At 47.3% G+C, this 17,227-nt stretch overlaps 6 non-coding genes across 6 annotated transcripts; all 6 read left to right on the top strand.

Moving 5' to 3' along the window:
- The first annotated feature begins 1,347 nt into the window (after positions 1-1,347).
- LOC137497131 (U1 spliceosomal RNA) lies at positions 1,348-1,509 on the top strand. The gene has a single exon (XR_011017667.1). It is a non-coding gene; the product is annotated as a U1 spliceosomal RNA (small nuclear RNA).
- A 1,840-nt stretch (positions 1,510-3,349) lies between these two features.
- On the top strand, positions 3,350-3,511 carry LOC137497130 (U1 spliceosomal RNA). Its single transcript, XR_011017666.1, has one exon. It is a non-coding gene; the product is annotated as a U1 spliceosomal RNA (small nuclear RNA).
- A 1,840-nt stretch (positions 3,512-5,351) lies between these two features.
- LOC137497129 (U1 spliceosomal RNA) lies at positions 5,352-5,513 on the top strand. The gene has a single exon (XR_011017665.1). It is a non-coding gene; the product is annotated as a U1 spliceosomal RNA (small nuclear RNA).
- A 1,840-nt stretch (positions 5,514-7,353) lies between these two features.
- On the top strand, positions 7,354-7,515 carry LOC137497128 (U1 spliceosomal RNA). The gene has a single exon (XR_011017664.1). It is a non-coding gene; the product is annotated as a U1 spliceosomal RNA (small nuclear RNA).
- Positions 7,516-9,355: 1,840 nt separating this feature from the next.
- Positions 9,356-9,517, top strand: LOC137497127 (U1 spliceosomal RNA). Its single transcript, XR_011017663.1, has one exon. It is a non-coding gene; the product is annotated as a U1 spliceosomal RNA (small nuclear RNA).
- Positions 9,518-11,357: 1,840 nt separating this feature from the next.
- LOC137497126 (U1 spliceosomal RNA) lies at positions 11,358-11,519 on the top strand. Its single transcript, XR_011017662.1, has one exon. It is a non-coding gene; the product is annotated as a U1 spliceosomal RNA (small nuclear RNA).
- Positions 11,520-17,227: the final 5,708 nt, after the last annotated feature.

Genomic DNA, 17,227 nt, shown 5'->3' with positions numbered 1-17,227 from the left:
CGCATGCATGGATATGGATTTTTTATTATTATTATTATTATTATTATTATTATTATTTCTACTTCTAAGAAACAAAAAGTTACCAGAATATTCGACTTAGTTTTTGCTTTTATCTTGTTTCAGGGTGGACCGAACCAGACTATACTAAATTCTGGCCAATGGAAGAGCACGCTCAAGACCGAGTCAAAGCGTAGTTCTGCTCGTGACAGCGGTCAGAGGCCCCATTAAGCTGATAAGAAACACACGTACACTTTGATCTCGGCGAAAAAAAGCCGAGAAGCGGTAGCGCCGGCACCTAGGCTGAGAAAGGTTCCCTCGGCCAGTATTTGATGGAGTTAGAGGAGAGTTGGGGGGGGGGGGGGGGGGTCGTCGCGTGCCTCAAATTGTACATGTAGAATTTACAAGGTTTAAAATTATTCTGATTACAAGTTCAATTTCCACTTTAAAATCTGGTTGCATAAAGTGTGTCCTTTTTTAATTTTGCACCACTCAGCCACGTGAGCCGTCAAGGGCTTGACATTATACCACCGAGGGCTTTGGCCGTCTCACCGGACCGTGATAAGCGCAGGCCTCAACGTCTTGAGACTCGCAGTGGCCAGATCACTGACACGCCCTCAGTAGCAGGCGAGCGACACCTAGCGACCACCGAACTTACCAGCTTGCTAGAGTTGTCGCAAAGAACATAGTACACTTCGATCTTAGCCAAGAGGCCGAGAAGCGAACACTTTGATCTTGGCCACATGGCCGAGAAGTGGTAGCGGGGCGCGTTAAAAAGCCTTTAATAGTAGTCGAATGGGGTGCCTGGGCGTGGTACGCACGGCAGCATTTCCTGGGAAGACGTTTCTAAAGTAAATATTGGCGGAAAACTAGTAGTTCGTTTGTTTAGGACTTCGGCTTGTGTTGGCGCTAGGGGTGATAGGTGAGCAGTAGTTTCAATGTCACATGGCATCGCATAGTGCGCAGTAGTAGTACAGGTAAGGGCAAGACGGCGTCAGAGATTTGCGTGACGTGCCACCTGCTGGGGAGAAGAGGAAGAAAGGAGCCTGCTCCATTTGACTTTCGGTTACGTGTGCGCGCTCTGTTGGCGGTTTGCGCAAGCTGCGACCCGGGCGGCGAGGCTCGTTGCTTGGGCCCATTTGACGCCAGGAGTGAAATGAGTGTCGAGTGTGAGATAGCGGTATCCTGTGTCTTAGTCGTGCGTTTAGGGATGTGATCCTCTCGTCCTAGAGAGGTGCGCCCTATTAGACCGTAGGTTAATGTATTAAAACCATCACGGGCTGGTTGTAGACTCTCCCTGTAGTTTTGCAGCCCCTTTTCGGTTTGGCGAGACGAAGCGGCGCACTCCTCATACTTACCTGGCGTAGGGGTTACCGTGATCAAGAAGGCGGTTCCCCCAGGGTGAGGCCCTTGCATTGCACTTCGCTTGGGTTGACCCCTGCGAATATCCCTAATGTGGATATCTCGGGCGCGTAATTTTTGGTAGTCGGGACTGCGTTCGCGCTGTCCCGGACATTTTAGAAATAAACCAAAGAATTGTGACTGGAAGGGGTTCGATACCCCAAGGGGTCGGTTTATGTACTTGTAATTGTTTACAGGAGAGAAATAAAGGTTTGTGATTTTTGCACTTCCCCATGTTTTGCTGAAACAATTCCAAACAATATCCTTGAGCTGTACGGTGTGAGGGCATACTCCTGCCTGCTGTTAAGAAACGGAAAGCCCGTTTCTTGTAACGTAGCAGAGCGGAGGTTACCCTTCAGATCGTAAGAGTATCTCTTTCTCCCTGTTCACAGACGTTTCCATTCGGATGAGTGTGTGAACTTTTTTTCCTTTTTTTTTTTTTTCGTGTATAAAAGGTCATACATACCGCTAGGACCCTTAGAGAGATTATTTTTCGTTTCCTCTTTTCTTCTGAAAAAAAAAAAATCTTTCTTCTTCTAATTGGCAATATTTATAACCTACAAAAGAGCTACAGAGGAAGAATTGAGACCAGGAATAAAACAAACGCATGCATGGATATGGATTTTTTATTATTATTATTATTATTATTATTATTATTATTTCTACTTCTAAGAAACAAAAAGTTACCAGAATATTCGACTTAGTTTTTGCTTTTATCTTGTTTCAGGGTGGACCGAACCAGACTATACTAAATTCTGGCCAATGGAAGAGCACGCTCAAGACCGAGTCAAAGCGTAGTTCTGCTCGTGACAGCGGTCAGAGGCCCCATTAAGCTGATAAGAAACACACGTACACTTTGATCTCGGCGAAAAAAAGCCGAGAAGCGGTAGCGCCGGCACCTAGGCTGAGAAAGGTTCCCTCGGCCAGTATTTGATGGAGTTAGAGGAGAGTTGGGGGGGGGGGGGGGGGGTCGTCGCGTGCCTCAAATTGTACATGTAGAATTTACAAGGTTTAAAATTATTCTGATTACAAGTTCAATTTCCACTTTAAAATCTGGTTGCATAAAGTGTGTCCTTTTTTAATTTTGCACCACTCAGCCACGTGAGCCGTCAAGGGCTTGACATTATACCACCGAGGGCTTTGGCCGTCTCACCGGACCGTGATAAGCGCAGGCCTCAACGTCTTGAGACTCGCAGTGGCCAGATCACTGACACGCCCTCAGTAGCAGGCGAGCGACACCTAGCGACCACCGAACTTACCAGCTTGCTAGAGTTGTCGCAAAGAACATAGTACACTTCGATCTTAGCCAAGAGGCCGAGAAGCGAACACTTTGATCTTGGCCACATGGCCGAGAAGTGGTAGCGGGGCGCGTTAAAAAGCCTTTAATAGTAGTCGAATGGGGTGCCTGGGCGTGGTACGCACGGCAGCATTTCCTGGGAAGACGTTTCTAAAGTAAATATTGGCGGAAAACTAGTAGTTCGTTTGTTTAGGACTTCGGCTTGTGTTGGCGCTAGGGGTGATAGGTGAGCAGTAGTTTCAATGTCACATGGCATCGCATAGTGCGCAGTAGTAGTACAGGTAAGGGCAAGACGGCGTCAGAGATTTGCGTGACGTGCCACCTGCTGGGGAGAAGAGGAAGAAAGGAGCCTGCTCCATTTGACTTTCGGTTACGTGTGCGCGCTCTGTTGGCGGTTTGCGCAAGCTGCGACCCGGGCGGCGAGGCTCGTTGCTTGGGCCCATTTGACGCCAGGAGTGAAATGAGTGTCGAGTGTGAGATAGCGGTATCCTGTGTCTTAGTCGTGCGTTTAGGGATGTGATCCTCTCGTCCTAGAGAGGTGCGCCCTATTAGACCGTAGGTTAATGTATTAAAACCATCACGGGCTGGTTGTAGACTCTCCCTGTAGTTTTGCAGCCCCTTTTCGGTTTGGCGAGACGAAGCGGCGCACTCCTCATACTTACCTGGCGTAGGGGTTACCGTGATCAAGAAGGCGGTTCCCCCAGGGTGAGGCCCTTGCATTGCACTTCGCTTGGGTTGACCCCTGCGAATATCCCTAATGTGGATATCTCGGGCGCGTAATTTTTGGTAGTCGGGACTGCGTTCGCGCTGTCCCGGACATTTTAGAAATAAACCAAAGAATTGTGACTGGAAGGGGTTCGATACCCCAAGGGGTCGGTTTATGTACTTGTAATTGTTTACAGGAGAGAAATAAAGGTTTGTGATTTTTGCACTTCCCCATGTTTTGCTGAAACAATTCCAAACAATATCCTTGAGCTGTACGGTGTGAGGGCATACTCCTGCCTGCTGTTAAGAAACGGAAAGCCCGTTTCTTGTAACGTAGCAGAGCGGAGGTTACCCTTCAGATCGTAAGAGTATCTCTTTCTCCCTGTTCACAGACGTTTCCATTCGGATGAGTGTGTGAACTTTTTTTCCTTTTTTTTTTTTTTCGTGTATAAAAGGTCATACATACCGCTAGGACCCTTAGAGAGATTATTTTTCGTTTCCTCTTTTCTTCTGAAAAAAAAAAAATCTTTCTTCTTCTAATTGGCAATATTTATAACCTACAAAAGAGCTACAGAGGAAGAATTGAGACCAGGAATAAAACAAACGCATGCATGGATATGGATTTTTTATTATTATTATTATTATTATTATTATTATTATTTCTACTTCTAAGAAACAAAAAGTTACCAGAATATTCGACTTAGTTTTTGCTTTTATCTTGTTTCAGGGTGGACCGAACCAGACTATACTAAATTCTGGCCAATGGAAGAGCACGCTCAAGACCGAGTCAAAGCGTAGTTCTGCTCGTGACAGCGGTCAGAGGCCCCATTAAGCTGATAAGAAACACACGTACACTTTGATCTCGGCGAAAAAAAGCCGAGAAGCGGTAGCGCCGGCACCTAGGCTGAGAAAGGTTCCCTCGGCCAGTATTTGATGGAGTTAGAGGAGAGTTGGGGGGGGGGGGGGGGGGTCGTCGCGTGCCTCAAATTGTACATGTAGAATTTACAAGGTTTAAAATTATTCTGATTACAAGTTCAATTTCCACTTTAAAATCTGGTTGCATAAAGTGTGTCCTTTTTTAATTTTGCACCACTCAGCCACGTGAGCCGTCAAGGGCTTGACATTATACCACCGAGGGCTTTGGCCGTCTCACCGGACCGTGATAAGCGCAGGCCTCAACGTCTTGAGACTCGCAGTGGCCAGATCACTGACACGCCCTCAGTAGCAGGCGAGCGACACCTAGCGACCACCGAACTTACCAGCTTGCTAGAGTTGTCGCAAAGAACATAGTACACTTCGATCTTAGCCAAGAGGCCGAGAAGCGAACACTTTGATCTTGGCCACATGGCCGAGAAGTGGTAGCGGGGCGCGTTAAAAAGCCTTTAATAGTAGTCGAATGGGGTGCCTGGGCGTGGTACGCACGGCAGCATTTCCTGGGAAGACGTTTCTAAAGTAAATATTGGCGGAAAACTAGTAGTTCGTTTGTTTAGGACTTCGGCTTGTGTTGGCGCTAGGGGTGATAGGTGAGCAGTAGTTTCAATGTCACATGGCATCGCATAGTGCGCAGTAGTAGTACAGGTAAGGGCAAGACGGCGTCAGAGATTTGCGTGACGTGCCACCTGCTGGGGAGAAGAGGAAGAAAGGAGCCTGCTCCATTTGACTTTCGGTTACGTGTGCGCGCTCTGTTGGCGGTTTGCGCAAGCTGCGACCCGGGCGGCGAGGCTCGTTGCTTGGGCCCATTTGACGCCAGGAGTGAAATGAGTGTCGAGTGTGAGATAGCGGTATCCTGTGTCTTAGTCGTGCGTTTAGGGATGTGATCCTCTCGTCCTAGAGAGGTGCGCCCTATTAGACCGTAGGTTAATGTATTAAAACCATCACGGGCTGGTTGTAGACTCTCCCTGTAGTTTTGCAGCCCCTTTTCGGTTTGGCGAGACGAAGCGGCGCACTCCTCATACTTACCTGGCGTAGGGGTTACCGTGATCAAGAAGGCGGTTCCCCCAGGGTGAGGCCCTTGCATTGCACTTCGCTTGGGTTGACCCCTGCGAATATCCCTAATGTGGATATCTCGGGCGCGTAATTTTTGGTAGTCGGGACTGCGTTCGCGCTGTCCCGGACATTTTAGAAATAAACCAAAGAATTGTGACTGGAAGGGGTTCGATACCCCAAGGGGTCGGTTTATGTACTTGTAATTGTTTACAGGAGAGAAATAAAGGTTTGTGATTTTTGCACTTCCCCATGTTTTGCTGAAACAATTCCAAACAATATCCTTGAGCTGTACGGTGTGAGGGCATACTCCTGCCTGCTGTTAAGAAACGGAAAGCCCGTTTCTTGTAACGTAGCAGAGCGGAGGTTACCCTTCAGATCGTAAGAGTATCTCTTTCTCCCTGTTCACAGACGTTTCCATTCGGATGAGTGTGTGAACTTTTTTTCCTTTTTTTTTTTTTTCGTGTATAAAAGGTCATACATACCGCTAGGACCCTTAGAGAGATTATTTTTCGTTTCCTCTTTTCTTCTGAAAAAAAAAAAATCTTTCTTCTTCTAATTGGCAATATTTATAACCTACAAAAGAGCTACAGAGGAAGAATTGAGACCAGGAATAAAACAAACGCATGCATGGATATGGATTTTTTATTATTATTATTATTATTATTATTATTATTATTTCTACTTCTAAGAAACAAAAAGTTACCAGAATATTCGACTTAGTTTTTGCTTTTATCTTGTTTCAGGGTGGACCGAACCAGACTATACTAAATTCTGGCCAATGGAAGAGCACGCTCAAGACCGAGTCAAAGCGTAGTTCTGCTCGTGACAGCGGTCAGAGGCCCCATTAAGCTGATAAGAAACACACGTACACTTTGATCTCGGCGAAAAAAAGCCGAGAAGCGGTAGCGCCGGCACCTAGGCTGAGAAAGGTTCCCTCGGCCAGTATTTGATGGAGTTAGAGGAGAGTTGGGGGGGGGGGGGGGGGGTCGTCGCGTGCCTCAAATTGTACATGTAGAATTTACAAGGTTTAAAATTATTCTGATTACAAGTTCAATTTCCACTTTAAAATCTGGTTGCATAAAGTGTGTCCTTTTTTAATTTTGCACCACTCAGCCACGTGAGCCGTCAAGGGCTTGACATTATACCACCGAGGGCTTTGGCCGTCTCACCGGACCGTGATAAGCGCAGGCCTCAACGTCTTGAGACTCGCAGTGGCCAGATCACTGACACGCCCTCAGTAGCAGGCGAGCGACACCTAGCGACCACCGAACTTACCAGCTTGCTAGAGTTGTCGCAAAGAACATAGTACACTTCGATCTTAGCCAAGAGGCCGAGAAGCGAACACTTTGATCTTGGCCACATGGCCGAGAAGTGGTAGCGGGGCGCGTTAAAAAGCCTTTAATAGTAGTCGAATGGGGTGCCTGGGCGTGGTACGCACGGCAGCATTTCCTGGGAAGACGTTTCTAAAGTAAATATTGGCGGAAAACTAGTAGTTCGTTTGTTTAGGACTTCGGCTTGTGTTGGCGCTAGGGGTGATAGGTGAGCAGTAGTTTCAATGTCACATGGCATCGCATAGTGCGCAGTAGTAGTACAGGTAAGGGCAAGACGGCGTCAGAGATTTGCGTGACGTGCCACCTGCTGGGGAGAAGAGGAAGAAAGGAGCCTGCTCCATTTGACTTTCGGTTACGTGTGCGCGCTCTGTTGGCGGTTTGCGCAAGCTGCGACCCGGGCGGCGAGGCTCGTTGCTTGGGCCCATTTGACGCCAGGAGTGAAATGAGTGTCGAGTGTGAGATAGCGGTATCCTGTGTCTTAGTCGTGCGTTTAGGGATGTGATCCTCTCGTCCTAGAGAGGTGCGCCCTATTAGACCGTAGGTTAATGTATTAAAACCATCACGGGCTGGTTGTAGACTCTCCCTGTAGTTTTGCAGCCCCTTTTCGGTTTGGCGAGACGAAGCGGCGCACTCCTCATACTTACCTGGCGTAGGGGTTACCGTGATCAAGAAGGCGGTTCCCCCAGGGTGAGGCCCTTGCATTGCACTTCGCTTGGGTTGACCCCTGCGAATATCCCTAATGTGGATATCTCGGGCGCGTAATTTTTGGTAGTCGGGACTGCGTTCGCGCTGTCCCGGACATTTTAGAAATAAACCAAAGAATTGTGACTGGAAGGGGTTCGATACCCCAAGGGGTCGGTTTATGTACTTGTAATTGTTTACAGGAGAGAAATAAAGGTTTGTGATTTTTGCACTTCCCCATGTTTTGCTGAAACAATTCCAAACAATATCCTTGAGCTGTACGGTGTGAGGGCATACTCCTGCCTGCTGTTAAGAAACGGAAAGCCCGTTTCTTGTAACGTAGCAGAGCGGAGGTTACCCTTCAGATCGTAAGAGTATCTCTTTCTCCCTGTTCACAGACGTTTCCATTCGGATGAGTGTGTGAACTTTTTTTCCTTTTTTTTTTTTTTCGTGTATAAAAGGTCATACATACCGCTAGGACCCTTAGAGAGATTATTTTTCGTTTCCTCTTTTCTTCTGAAAAAAAAAAAATCTTTCTTCTTCTAATTGGCAATATTTATAACCTACAAAAGAGCTACAGAGGAAGAATTGAGACCAGGAATAAAACAAACGCATGCATGGATATGGATTTTTTATTATTATTATTATTATTATTATTATTATTATTTCTACTTCTAAGAAACAAAAAGTTACCAGAATATTCGACTTAGTTTTTGCTTTTATCTTGTTTCAGGGTGGACCGAACCAGACTATACTAAATTCTGGCCAATGGAAGAGCACGCTCAAGACCGAGTCAAAGCGTAGTTCTGCTCGTGACAGCGGTCAGAGGCCCCATTAAGCTGATAAGAAACACACGTACACTTTGATCTCGGCGAAAAAAAGCCGAGAAGCGGTAGCGCCGGCACCTAGGCTGAGAAAGGTTCCCTCGGCCAGTATTTGATGGAGTTAGAGGAGAGTTGGGGGGGGGGGGGGGGGGTCGTCGCGTGCCTCAAATTGTACATGTAGAATTTACAAGGTTTAAAATTATTCTGATTACAAGTTCAATTTCCACTTTAAAATCTGGTTGCATAAAGTGTGTCCTTTTTTAATTTTGCACCACTCAGCCACGTGAGCCGTCAAGGGCTTGACATTATACCACCGAGGGCTTTGGCCGTCTCACCGGACCGTGATAAGCGCAGGCCTCAACGTCTTGAGACTCGCAGTGGCCAGATCACTGACACGCCCTCAGTAGCAGGCGAGCGACACCTAGCGACCACCGAACTTACCAGCTTGCTAGAGTTGTCGCAAAGAACATAGTACACTTCGATCTTAGCCAAGAGGCCGAGAAGCGAACACTTTGATCTTGGCCACATGGCCGAGAAGTGGTAGCGGGGCGCGTTAAAAAGCCTTTAATAGTAGTCGAATGGGGTGCCTGGGCGTGGTACGCACGGCAGCATTTCCTGGGAAGACGTTTCTAAAGTAAATATTGGCGGAAAACTAGTAGTTCGTTTGTTTAGGACTTCGGCTTGTGTTGGCGCTAGGGGTGATAGGTGAGCAGTAGTTTCAATGTCACATGGCATCGCATAGTGCGCAGTAGTAGTACAGGTAAGGGCAAGACGGCGTCAGAGATTTGCGTGACGTGCCACCTGCTGGGGAGAAGAGGAAGAAAGGAGCCTGCTCCATTTGACTTTCGGTTACGTGTGCGCGCTCTGTTGGCGGTTTGCGCAAGCTGCGACCCGGGCGGCGAGGCTCGTTGCTTGGGCCCATTTGACGCCAGGAGTGAAATGAGTGTCGAGTGTGAGATAGCGGTATCCTGTGTCTTAGTCGTGCGTTTAGGGATGTGATCCTCTCGTCCTAGAGAGGTGCGCCCTATTAGACCGTAGGTTAATGTATTAAAACCATCACGGGCTGGTTGTAGACTCTCCCTGTAGTTTTGCAGCCCCTTTTCGGTTTGGCGAGACGAAGCGGCGCACTCCTCATACTTACCTGGCGTAGGGGTTACCGTGATCAAGAAGGCGGTTCCCCCAGGGTGAGGCCCTTGCATTGCACTTCGCTTGGGTTGACCCCTGCGAATATCCCTAATGTGGATATCTCGGGCGCGTAATTTTTGGTAGTCGGGACTGCGTTCGCGCTGTCCCGGACATTTTAGAAATAAACCAAAGAATTGTGACTGGAAGGGGTTCGATACCCCAAGGGGTCGGTTTATGTACTTGTAATTGTTTACAGGAGAGAAATAAAGGTTTGTGATTTTTGCACTTCCCCATGTTTTGCTGAAACAATTCCAAACAATATCCTTGAGCTGTACGGTGTGAGGGCATACTCCTGCCTGCTGTTAAGAAACGGAAAGCCCGTTTCTTGTAACGTAGCAGAGCGGAGGTTACCCTTCAGATCGTAAGAGTATCTCTTTCTCCCTGTTCACAGACGTTTCCATTCGGATGAGTGTGTGAACTTTTTTTCCTTTTTTTTTTTTTTCGTGTATAAAAGGTCATACATACCGCTAGGACCCTTAGAGAGATTATTTTTCGTTTCCTCTTTTCTTCTGAAAAAAAAAAAATCTTTCTTCTTCTAATTGGCAATATTTATAACCTACAAAAGAGCTACAGAGGAAGAATTGAGACCAGGAATAAAACAAACGCATGCATGGATATGGATTTTTTATTATTATTATTATTATTATTATTATTATTATTTCTACTTCTAAGAAACAAAAAGTTACCAGAATATTCGACTTAGTTTTTGCTTTTATCTTGTTTCAGGGTGGACCGAACCAGACTATACTAAATTCTGGCCAATGGAAGAGCACGCTCAAGACCGAGTCAAAGCGTAGTTCTGCTCGTGACAGCGGTCAGAGGCCCCATTAAGCTGATAAGAAACACACGTACACTTTGATCTCGGCGAAAAAAAGCCGAGAAGCGGTAGCGCCGGCACCTAGGCTGAGAAAGGTTCCCTCGGCCAGTATTTGATGGAGTTAGAGGAGAGTTGGGGGGGGGGGGGGGGGGTCGTCGCGTGCCTCAAATTGTACATGTAGAATTTACAAGGTTTAAAATTATTCTGATTACAAGTTCAATTTCCACTTTAAAATCTGGTTGCATAAAGTGTGTCCTTTTTTAATTTTGCACCACTCAGCCACGTGAGCCGTCAAGGGCTTGACATTATACCACCGAGGGCTTTGGCCGTCTCACCGGACCGTGATAAGCGCAGGCCTCAACGTCTTGAGACTCGCAGTGGCCAGATCACTGACACGCCCTCAGTAGCAGGCGAGCGACACCTAGCGACCACCGAACTTACCAGCTTGCTAGAGTTGTCGCAAAGAACATAGTACACTTCGATCTTAGCCAAGAGGCCGAGAAGCGAACACTTTGATCTTGGCCACATGGCCGAGAAGTGGTAGCGGGGCGCGTTAAAAAGCCTTTAATAGTAGTCGAATGGGGTGCCTGGGCGTGGTACGCACGGCAGCATTTCCTGGGAAGACGTTTCTAAAGTAAATATTGGCGGAAAACTAGTAGTTCGTTTGTTTAGGACTTCGGCTTGTGTTGGCGCTAGGGGTGATAGGTGAGCAGTAGTTTCAATGTCACATGGCATCGCATAGTGCGCAGTAGTAGTACAGGTAAGGGCAAGACGGCGTCAGAGATTTGCGTGACGTGCCACCTGCTGGGGAGAAGAGGAAGAAAGGAGCCTGCTCCATTTGACTTTCGGTTACGTGTGCGCGCTCTGTTGGCGGTTTGCGCAAGCTGCGACCCGGGCGGCGAGGCTCGTTGCTTGGGCCCATTTGACGCCAGGAGTGAAATGAGTGTCGAGTGTGAGATAGCGGTATCCTGTGTCTTAGTCGTGCGTTTAGGGATGTGATCCTCTCGTCCTAGAGAGGTGCGCCCTATTAGACCGTAGGTTAATGTATTAAAACCATCACGGGCTGGTTGTAGACTCTCCCTGTAGTTTTGCAGCCCCTTTTCGGTTTGGCGAGACGAAGCGGCGCACTCCTCATACTTACCTGGCGTAGGGGTTACCGTGATCAAGAAGGCGGTTCCCCCAGGGTGAGGCCCTTGCATTGCACTTCGCTTGGGTTGACCCCTGCGAATATCCCTAATGTGGATATCTCGGGCGCGTAATTTTTGGTAGTCGGGACTGCGTTCGCGCTGTCCCGGACATTTTAGAAATAAACCAAAGAATTGTGACTGGAAGGGGTTCGATACCCCAAGGGGTCGGTTTATGTACTTGTAATTGTTTACAGGAGAGAAATAAAGGTTTGTGATTTTTGCACTTCCCCATGTTTTGCTGAAACAATTCCAAACAATATCCTTGAGCTGTACGGTGTGAGGGCATACTCCTGCCTGCTGTTAAGAAACGGAAAGCCCGTTTCTTGTAACGTAGCAGAGCGGAGGTTACCCTTCAGATCGTAAGAGTATCTCTTTCTCCCTGTTCACAGACGTTTCCATTCGGATGAGTGTGTGAACTTTTTTTCCTTTTTTTTTTTTTTCGTGTATAAAAGGTCATACATACCGCTAGGACCCTTAGAGAGATTATTTTTCGTTTCCTCTTTTCTTCTGAAAAAAAAAAAATCTTTCTTCTTCTAATTGGCAATATTTATAACCTACAAAAGAGCTACAGAGGAAGAATTGAGACCAGGAATAAAACAAACGCATGCATGGATATGGATTTTTTATTATTATTATTATTATTATTATTATTATTATTTCTACTTCTAAGAAACAAAAAGTTACCAGAATATTCGACTTAGTTTTTGCTTTTATCTTGTTTCAGGGTGGACCGAACCAGACTATACTAAATTCTGGCCAATGGAAGAGCACGCTCAAGACCGAGTCAAAGCGTAGTTCTGCTCGTGACAGCGGTCAGAGGCCCCATTAAGCTGATAAGAAACACACGTACACTTTGATCTCGGCGAAAAAAAGCCGAGAAGCGGTAGCGCCGGCACCTAGGCTGAGAAAGGTTCCCTCGGCCAGTATTTGATGGAGTTAGAGGAGAGTTGGGGGGGGGGGGGGGGGGTCGTCGCGTGCCTCAAATTGTACATGTAGAATTTACAAGGTTTAAAATTATTCTGATTACAAGTTCAATTTCCACTTTAAAATCTGGTTGCATAAAGTGTGTCCTTTTTTAATTTTGCACCACTCAGCCACGTGAGCCGTCAAGGGCTTGACATTATACCACCGAGGGCTTTGGCCGTCTCACCGGACCGTGATAAGCGCAGGCCTCAACGTCTTGAGACTCGCAGTGGCCAGATCACTGACACGCCCTCAGTAGCAGGCGAGCGACACCTAGCGACCACCGAACTTACCAGCTTGCTAGAGTTGTCGCAAAGAACATAGTACACTTCGATCTTAGCCAAGAGGCCGAGAAGCGAACACTTTGATCTTGGCCACATGGCCGAGAAGTGGTAGCGGGGCGCGTTAAAAAGCCTTTAATAGTAGTCGAATGGGGTGCCTGGGCGTGGTACGCACGGCAGCATTTCCTGGGAAGACGTTTCTAAAGTAAATATTGGCGGAAAACTAGTAGTTCGTTTGTTTAGGACTTCGGCTTGTGTTGGCGCTAGGGGTGATAGGTGAGCAGTAGTTTCAATGTCACATGGCATCGCATAGTGCGCAGTAGTAGTACAGGTAAGGGCAAGACGGCGTCAGAGATTTGCGTGACGTGCCACCTGCTGGGGAGAAGAGGAAGAAAGGAGCCTGCTCCATTTGACTTTCGGTTACGTGTGCGCGCTCTGTTGGCGGTTTGCGCAAGCTGCGACCCGGGCGGCGAGGCTCGTTGCTTGGGCCCATTTGACGCCAGGAGTGAAATGAGTGTCGAGTGTGAGATAGCGGTATCCTGTGTCTTAGTCGTGCGTTTAGGGATGTGATCCTCTCGTCCTAGAGAGGTGCGCCCTATTAGACCGTAGGTTAATGTATTAAAACCATCACGGGCTGGTTGTAGACTCTCCCTGTAGTTTTGCAGCCCCTTTTCGGTTTGGCGAGACGAAGCGGCGCACTCCTCCTCCTATATATTGTCGGCTCGTGGATGTTTCTATGTTACGTATTTGGTATTTCTAGAAGTTTCGAGCAGTTTCGAGTGGTTTTTCACTTCTTGCTTCCAGAAGGTTCGAGTTCTTTCTCCAACGTTGTGATTGATCTTCGTTCTCGTCGCGACGCTTCGATGGCCTCTGCTATCTCTCCGCCGGGCTCGCCCAATATGGACGCTGAGAACATCAAAGTGGGTCGTCCACTTTCTCCGGAATCTGAGGCAGATCGTAAGAAATTGTGCGGCCAGCTGGCCGGTTCCAGCTCGTCTGGATCCACACTTACATCACCTAGTTCTACTAACACTCAGGTTTCCGGCATTAGCCGCTTAAACCCCCAGGACGACGCAAATGGACAGCAGTCTCTACCAGCACCACTTCAGTCCACCCCTGCGCACTACTCGCCGGCTACGTCTCGTAGTTATGCTCAAGCTGCGAAAAATCCGGCCCTGGCTCCCACCATCCGCCAGCGCAGTGTGATTACTTCTACACCTCAACCACCGCCTGCTTTCTTCCTCACCAAGCTTACGAGTAAGGACCCCACTAAATTAACTCCACGGCACGTTCATCATATGCTCAGTGTGTACATGCCAAACTTGCCTTATTATAACCTGGAACTACAACCGACTAGAGATGGCTCTATCAATATCAAGACATCTCATGCCTTCATCACTGATTTTAAAAACAAAGTTGGCCTGGAATACTTTGGCGACAGTGCTACTGTTACGGACATTACTCGTCGACCTCCTGTACGTCCTCCTACGTCATCATCCCGCTCGCCACCCTTCCATTCAGTGGTGGCCTATCGGGTATCCAGAGACTGGTCGGATGACGAGATTACTGCCCACCTACGTTCGGCCAACCACCAGATTTATCGGGTGGTTCGTATCAAAAATGCACAAGGACCGACTACTCTCATCCGGATTGTCTCCCAGGATATTACCACCTTGGACGCCTTCCTGCGTGATGGTGTTGTTATCTACGGCATCCGTCACCGTGTGGAACCATCTCGTCTGGCACCCCCGCAGAAGATCCGTTGTGGACGCTGCCAGCGCTACGACCACGCTGAAACATCATGTCCGTCAGCACAGGTATGCGCCATCTGTAGTAGCCAGGAGCACTTGACTAATAACTGCCCCAATAGGTCTCATCCTAAGTGTGTCAATTGTTCCCAATCGCATCCTTCCTTTTCCTATAAATGTAAATCCCGTCCAGCTCCCGACCCCGCCCATCCCGAAACTGTCACTCCAGTGATTTCCCAGGATCTTCCCACCCACGCCTCCTTTCAATCTCCTACCTTTCACCTGGAAAACCTCATCCGGTTCGTTACTATGTTATTTCAAAATATCCTTCCCTTCCACCGTCCTTTTATCCTCCAACAGGTTCAATTGGCCTCCCGGCTGGTGTTTAATACTCATGTTGACGTAGCATATTCGGGGACGAAGATGCATTTTGCATTTTTTCCCCTTGCTGCTTCCCCCTTTATGAGTTAAACGTTACGTTTATACTACGCTAATATCTGTTCCCTACCAGCCCATGGAGACCTGTTGAACCTTTCCTTGTCTTTGTATGATCCGGATGTCTTTGTTCTTAATGAAACTTTCCTCACACCCCTTCACCATCCCCGTTTTTCGAAATACCGTTTCTACCGCGCCGATCGTATCGGCGAGGCTCGTGGCGGTGTAGCTATCGGTCTTAAACGCCATGTTACCAGCCGTTTGCACTCTTATACTTTTACTACTATTCCTTTCGAATATCTTATTCTTGAAACCTTTCTTGCTAATGGATCCTCTCTTGCTATTGCTACCCTCTATTTACCGCCTCGTACCCCTCCTCCCGTCGACTTTATTACGTATCTTGACTCTAAATTTTCCACTTATATTCTGATTGCCGATATTAATATCTCTTCGTATAATGTCACCCAAAATCAAACTTTCACTCGCTTAGTTAACGACATCCGGGCTATACAAGTTCCTTTTCCTTTTCCCACTCGTCCTATTTCCAATTCCACCCCTGATGCCTTAATCCTTTCCCCCTCCCTTTCCCCCTATTTGACCATCGATAAACTTCTTCTGATTGATTCAGATCATCTTCCAGCTTTACTTACTCTTCCTTCTGTCTCCTATTTGCTTCCTACTTCCCCTCCTCGTCCCCCTCCTACCCGCCGTTATTCTCAAACAAACTGGGCTCATTACCGCACCACTATTACCAATCTCCTTCCTGCTTCACCCCCTCCCACTACTTTTGCATCTCTTAATGCTCTTATTACTCAGGTCGAACACGCCCTCCAAACTGCTGACCATCTCCATATCCCTCGTCATTCCTATCATCCCACCAAACCTCCTATCCCTCCTAAAGCCCTCTCCCTTCTTCGACTGGCTCATGATTATTACCATTCTTATATTCGTACTCGTGATCCGACCACCCTCCTTGCTCACAGACGCACCCTTCGTCATGCCCGTTCCTATATCAAAGCCATTAAGAAGAAACATTGGACTGACGCTTGTAACAACTTAACTGCCACACATGACTCACATAAATTCTGGACGACTTTCCGTAGACTTACTAAAACTGGCACTCCCTCCCCTACCTATCCCATACTTACTGCTTCTACTCCTCCTACTACACCCAAAGAAAAGGCAGATGCTTTCGCGGACTATTTTTCTACTGTTTTTTCCCCCTCTCACCCCCCACACTATCAACATCCTGATGAACCTACTATTCTTCACCATAACGATCCCACCCATCATCATCTTCAACCGTCATTCTCCCATTATTGTACCGTTGATTACTCCCACCCTTTAAATAAGCCTATCACCCCCCATGAAATCCTCACTTACGTCCGCCATAAGCGTAATACCGCTCCTGGTTCCGATCGTATTACTTATCGTCACATTCGTGAAGCCCCTATACTTCTTATTTATCATCTTTGTACCATCTATAATACTTTGCTCTATACTGGCTTCTTTCCTGCCCACTGGGGCCAAGCCATCATCCTTCTTTTTCCTAAACCTCATAAACCCCTCTCCGACCCTCGTTCCTACCGTCCTATTTCTCTCCTCTCAGTTCTCTCCAAGATTTTTGAAGGTATCCTTAGTCAACGCATCTCCCGTTACCTCCACTCACTCCATCTCATTCCTACTTCTCAAGCTGGCTTCCGACCCCACTTTTCTACTCATGATCATCTCTTTCATATCACTGCCTCTCTGGACACTTATCTCCGCACTCATCGACCGGCTGCCTTCATTTGCTTAGATGTTGATAAAGCCTTTGATTCTGTTTGGCATGCTGGCCTTTATTATAAGTTATCTCATCTTCCACTCCCACTTACTATTCTTCGTCTCCTTTATAACTATCTTAAATGCCGCACTGCCATGATTTCTATCCAGGGTTCTCATTCCTATGTCTTCCCTATCCTGTCTGGCGTAGCTCAGGGTTCCCCTCTCTCCCCTCTCCTTTATATACTCTATACTTATGATATACCCCACCCTGATCCCCCTCTTCGACTGTATCAGTACGCCGACGACCTTGCAATCCTTGCTTTTGCACCAACTTTTACGTCACTTTCCCGTAAGATACAAACTTATTTCACCGCCCTTGAAACCTGGCTTAATTCCTGGCACCTCACCGTTAATACCACTAAAACCCAATTCCTCACTTTCCGCTCTAAAGCCCGTCTCCGTCCTGTTAGTCATCGTCTTCCTATTACCCTCTATAATGCTCCTCTTGTAGAAACTAAACTCCTTACCTATCTCGGTATCCAATTTCAAAACAATTTTAAATGGTCCCACCATTTAGCTTCAATACACCGTAAAGCCTTATATCGTTTTCGCGCCCTTCGTACCT

This window comes from Anabrus simplex, chromosome 1, assembly GCF_040414725.1.
Source record: "Anabrus simplex isolate iqAnaSimp1 chromosome 1, ASM4041472v1, whole genome shotgun sequence".
Classification (NCBI taxonomy): Eukaryota; Metazoa; Arthropoda; class Insecta; order Orthoptera; family Tettigoniidae; genus Anabrus; species Anabrus simplex.
Note: the sequence above shows the minus strand (reverse complement) of the source record. Positions and strands in the feature narration are given on the sequence as shown.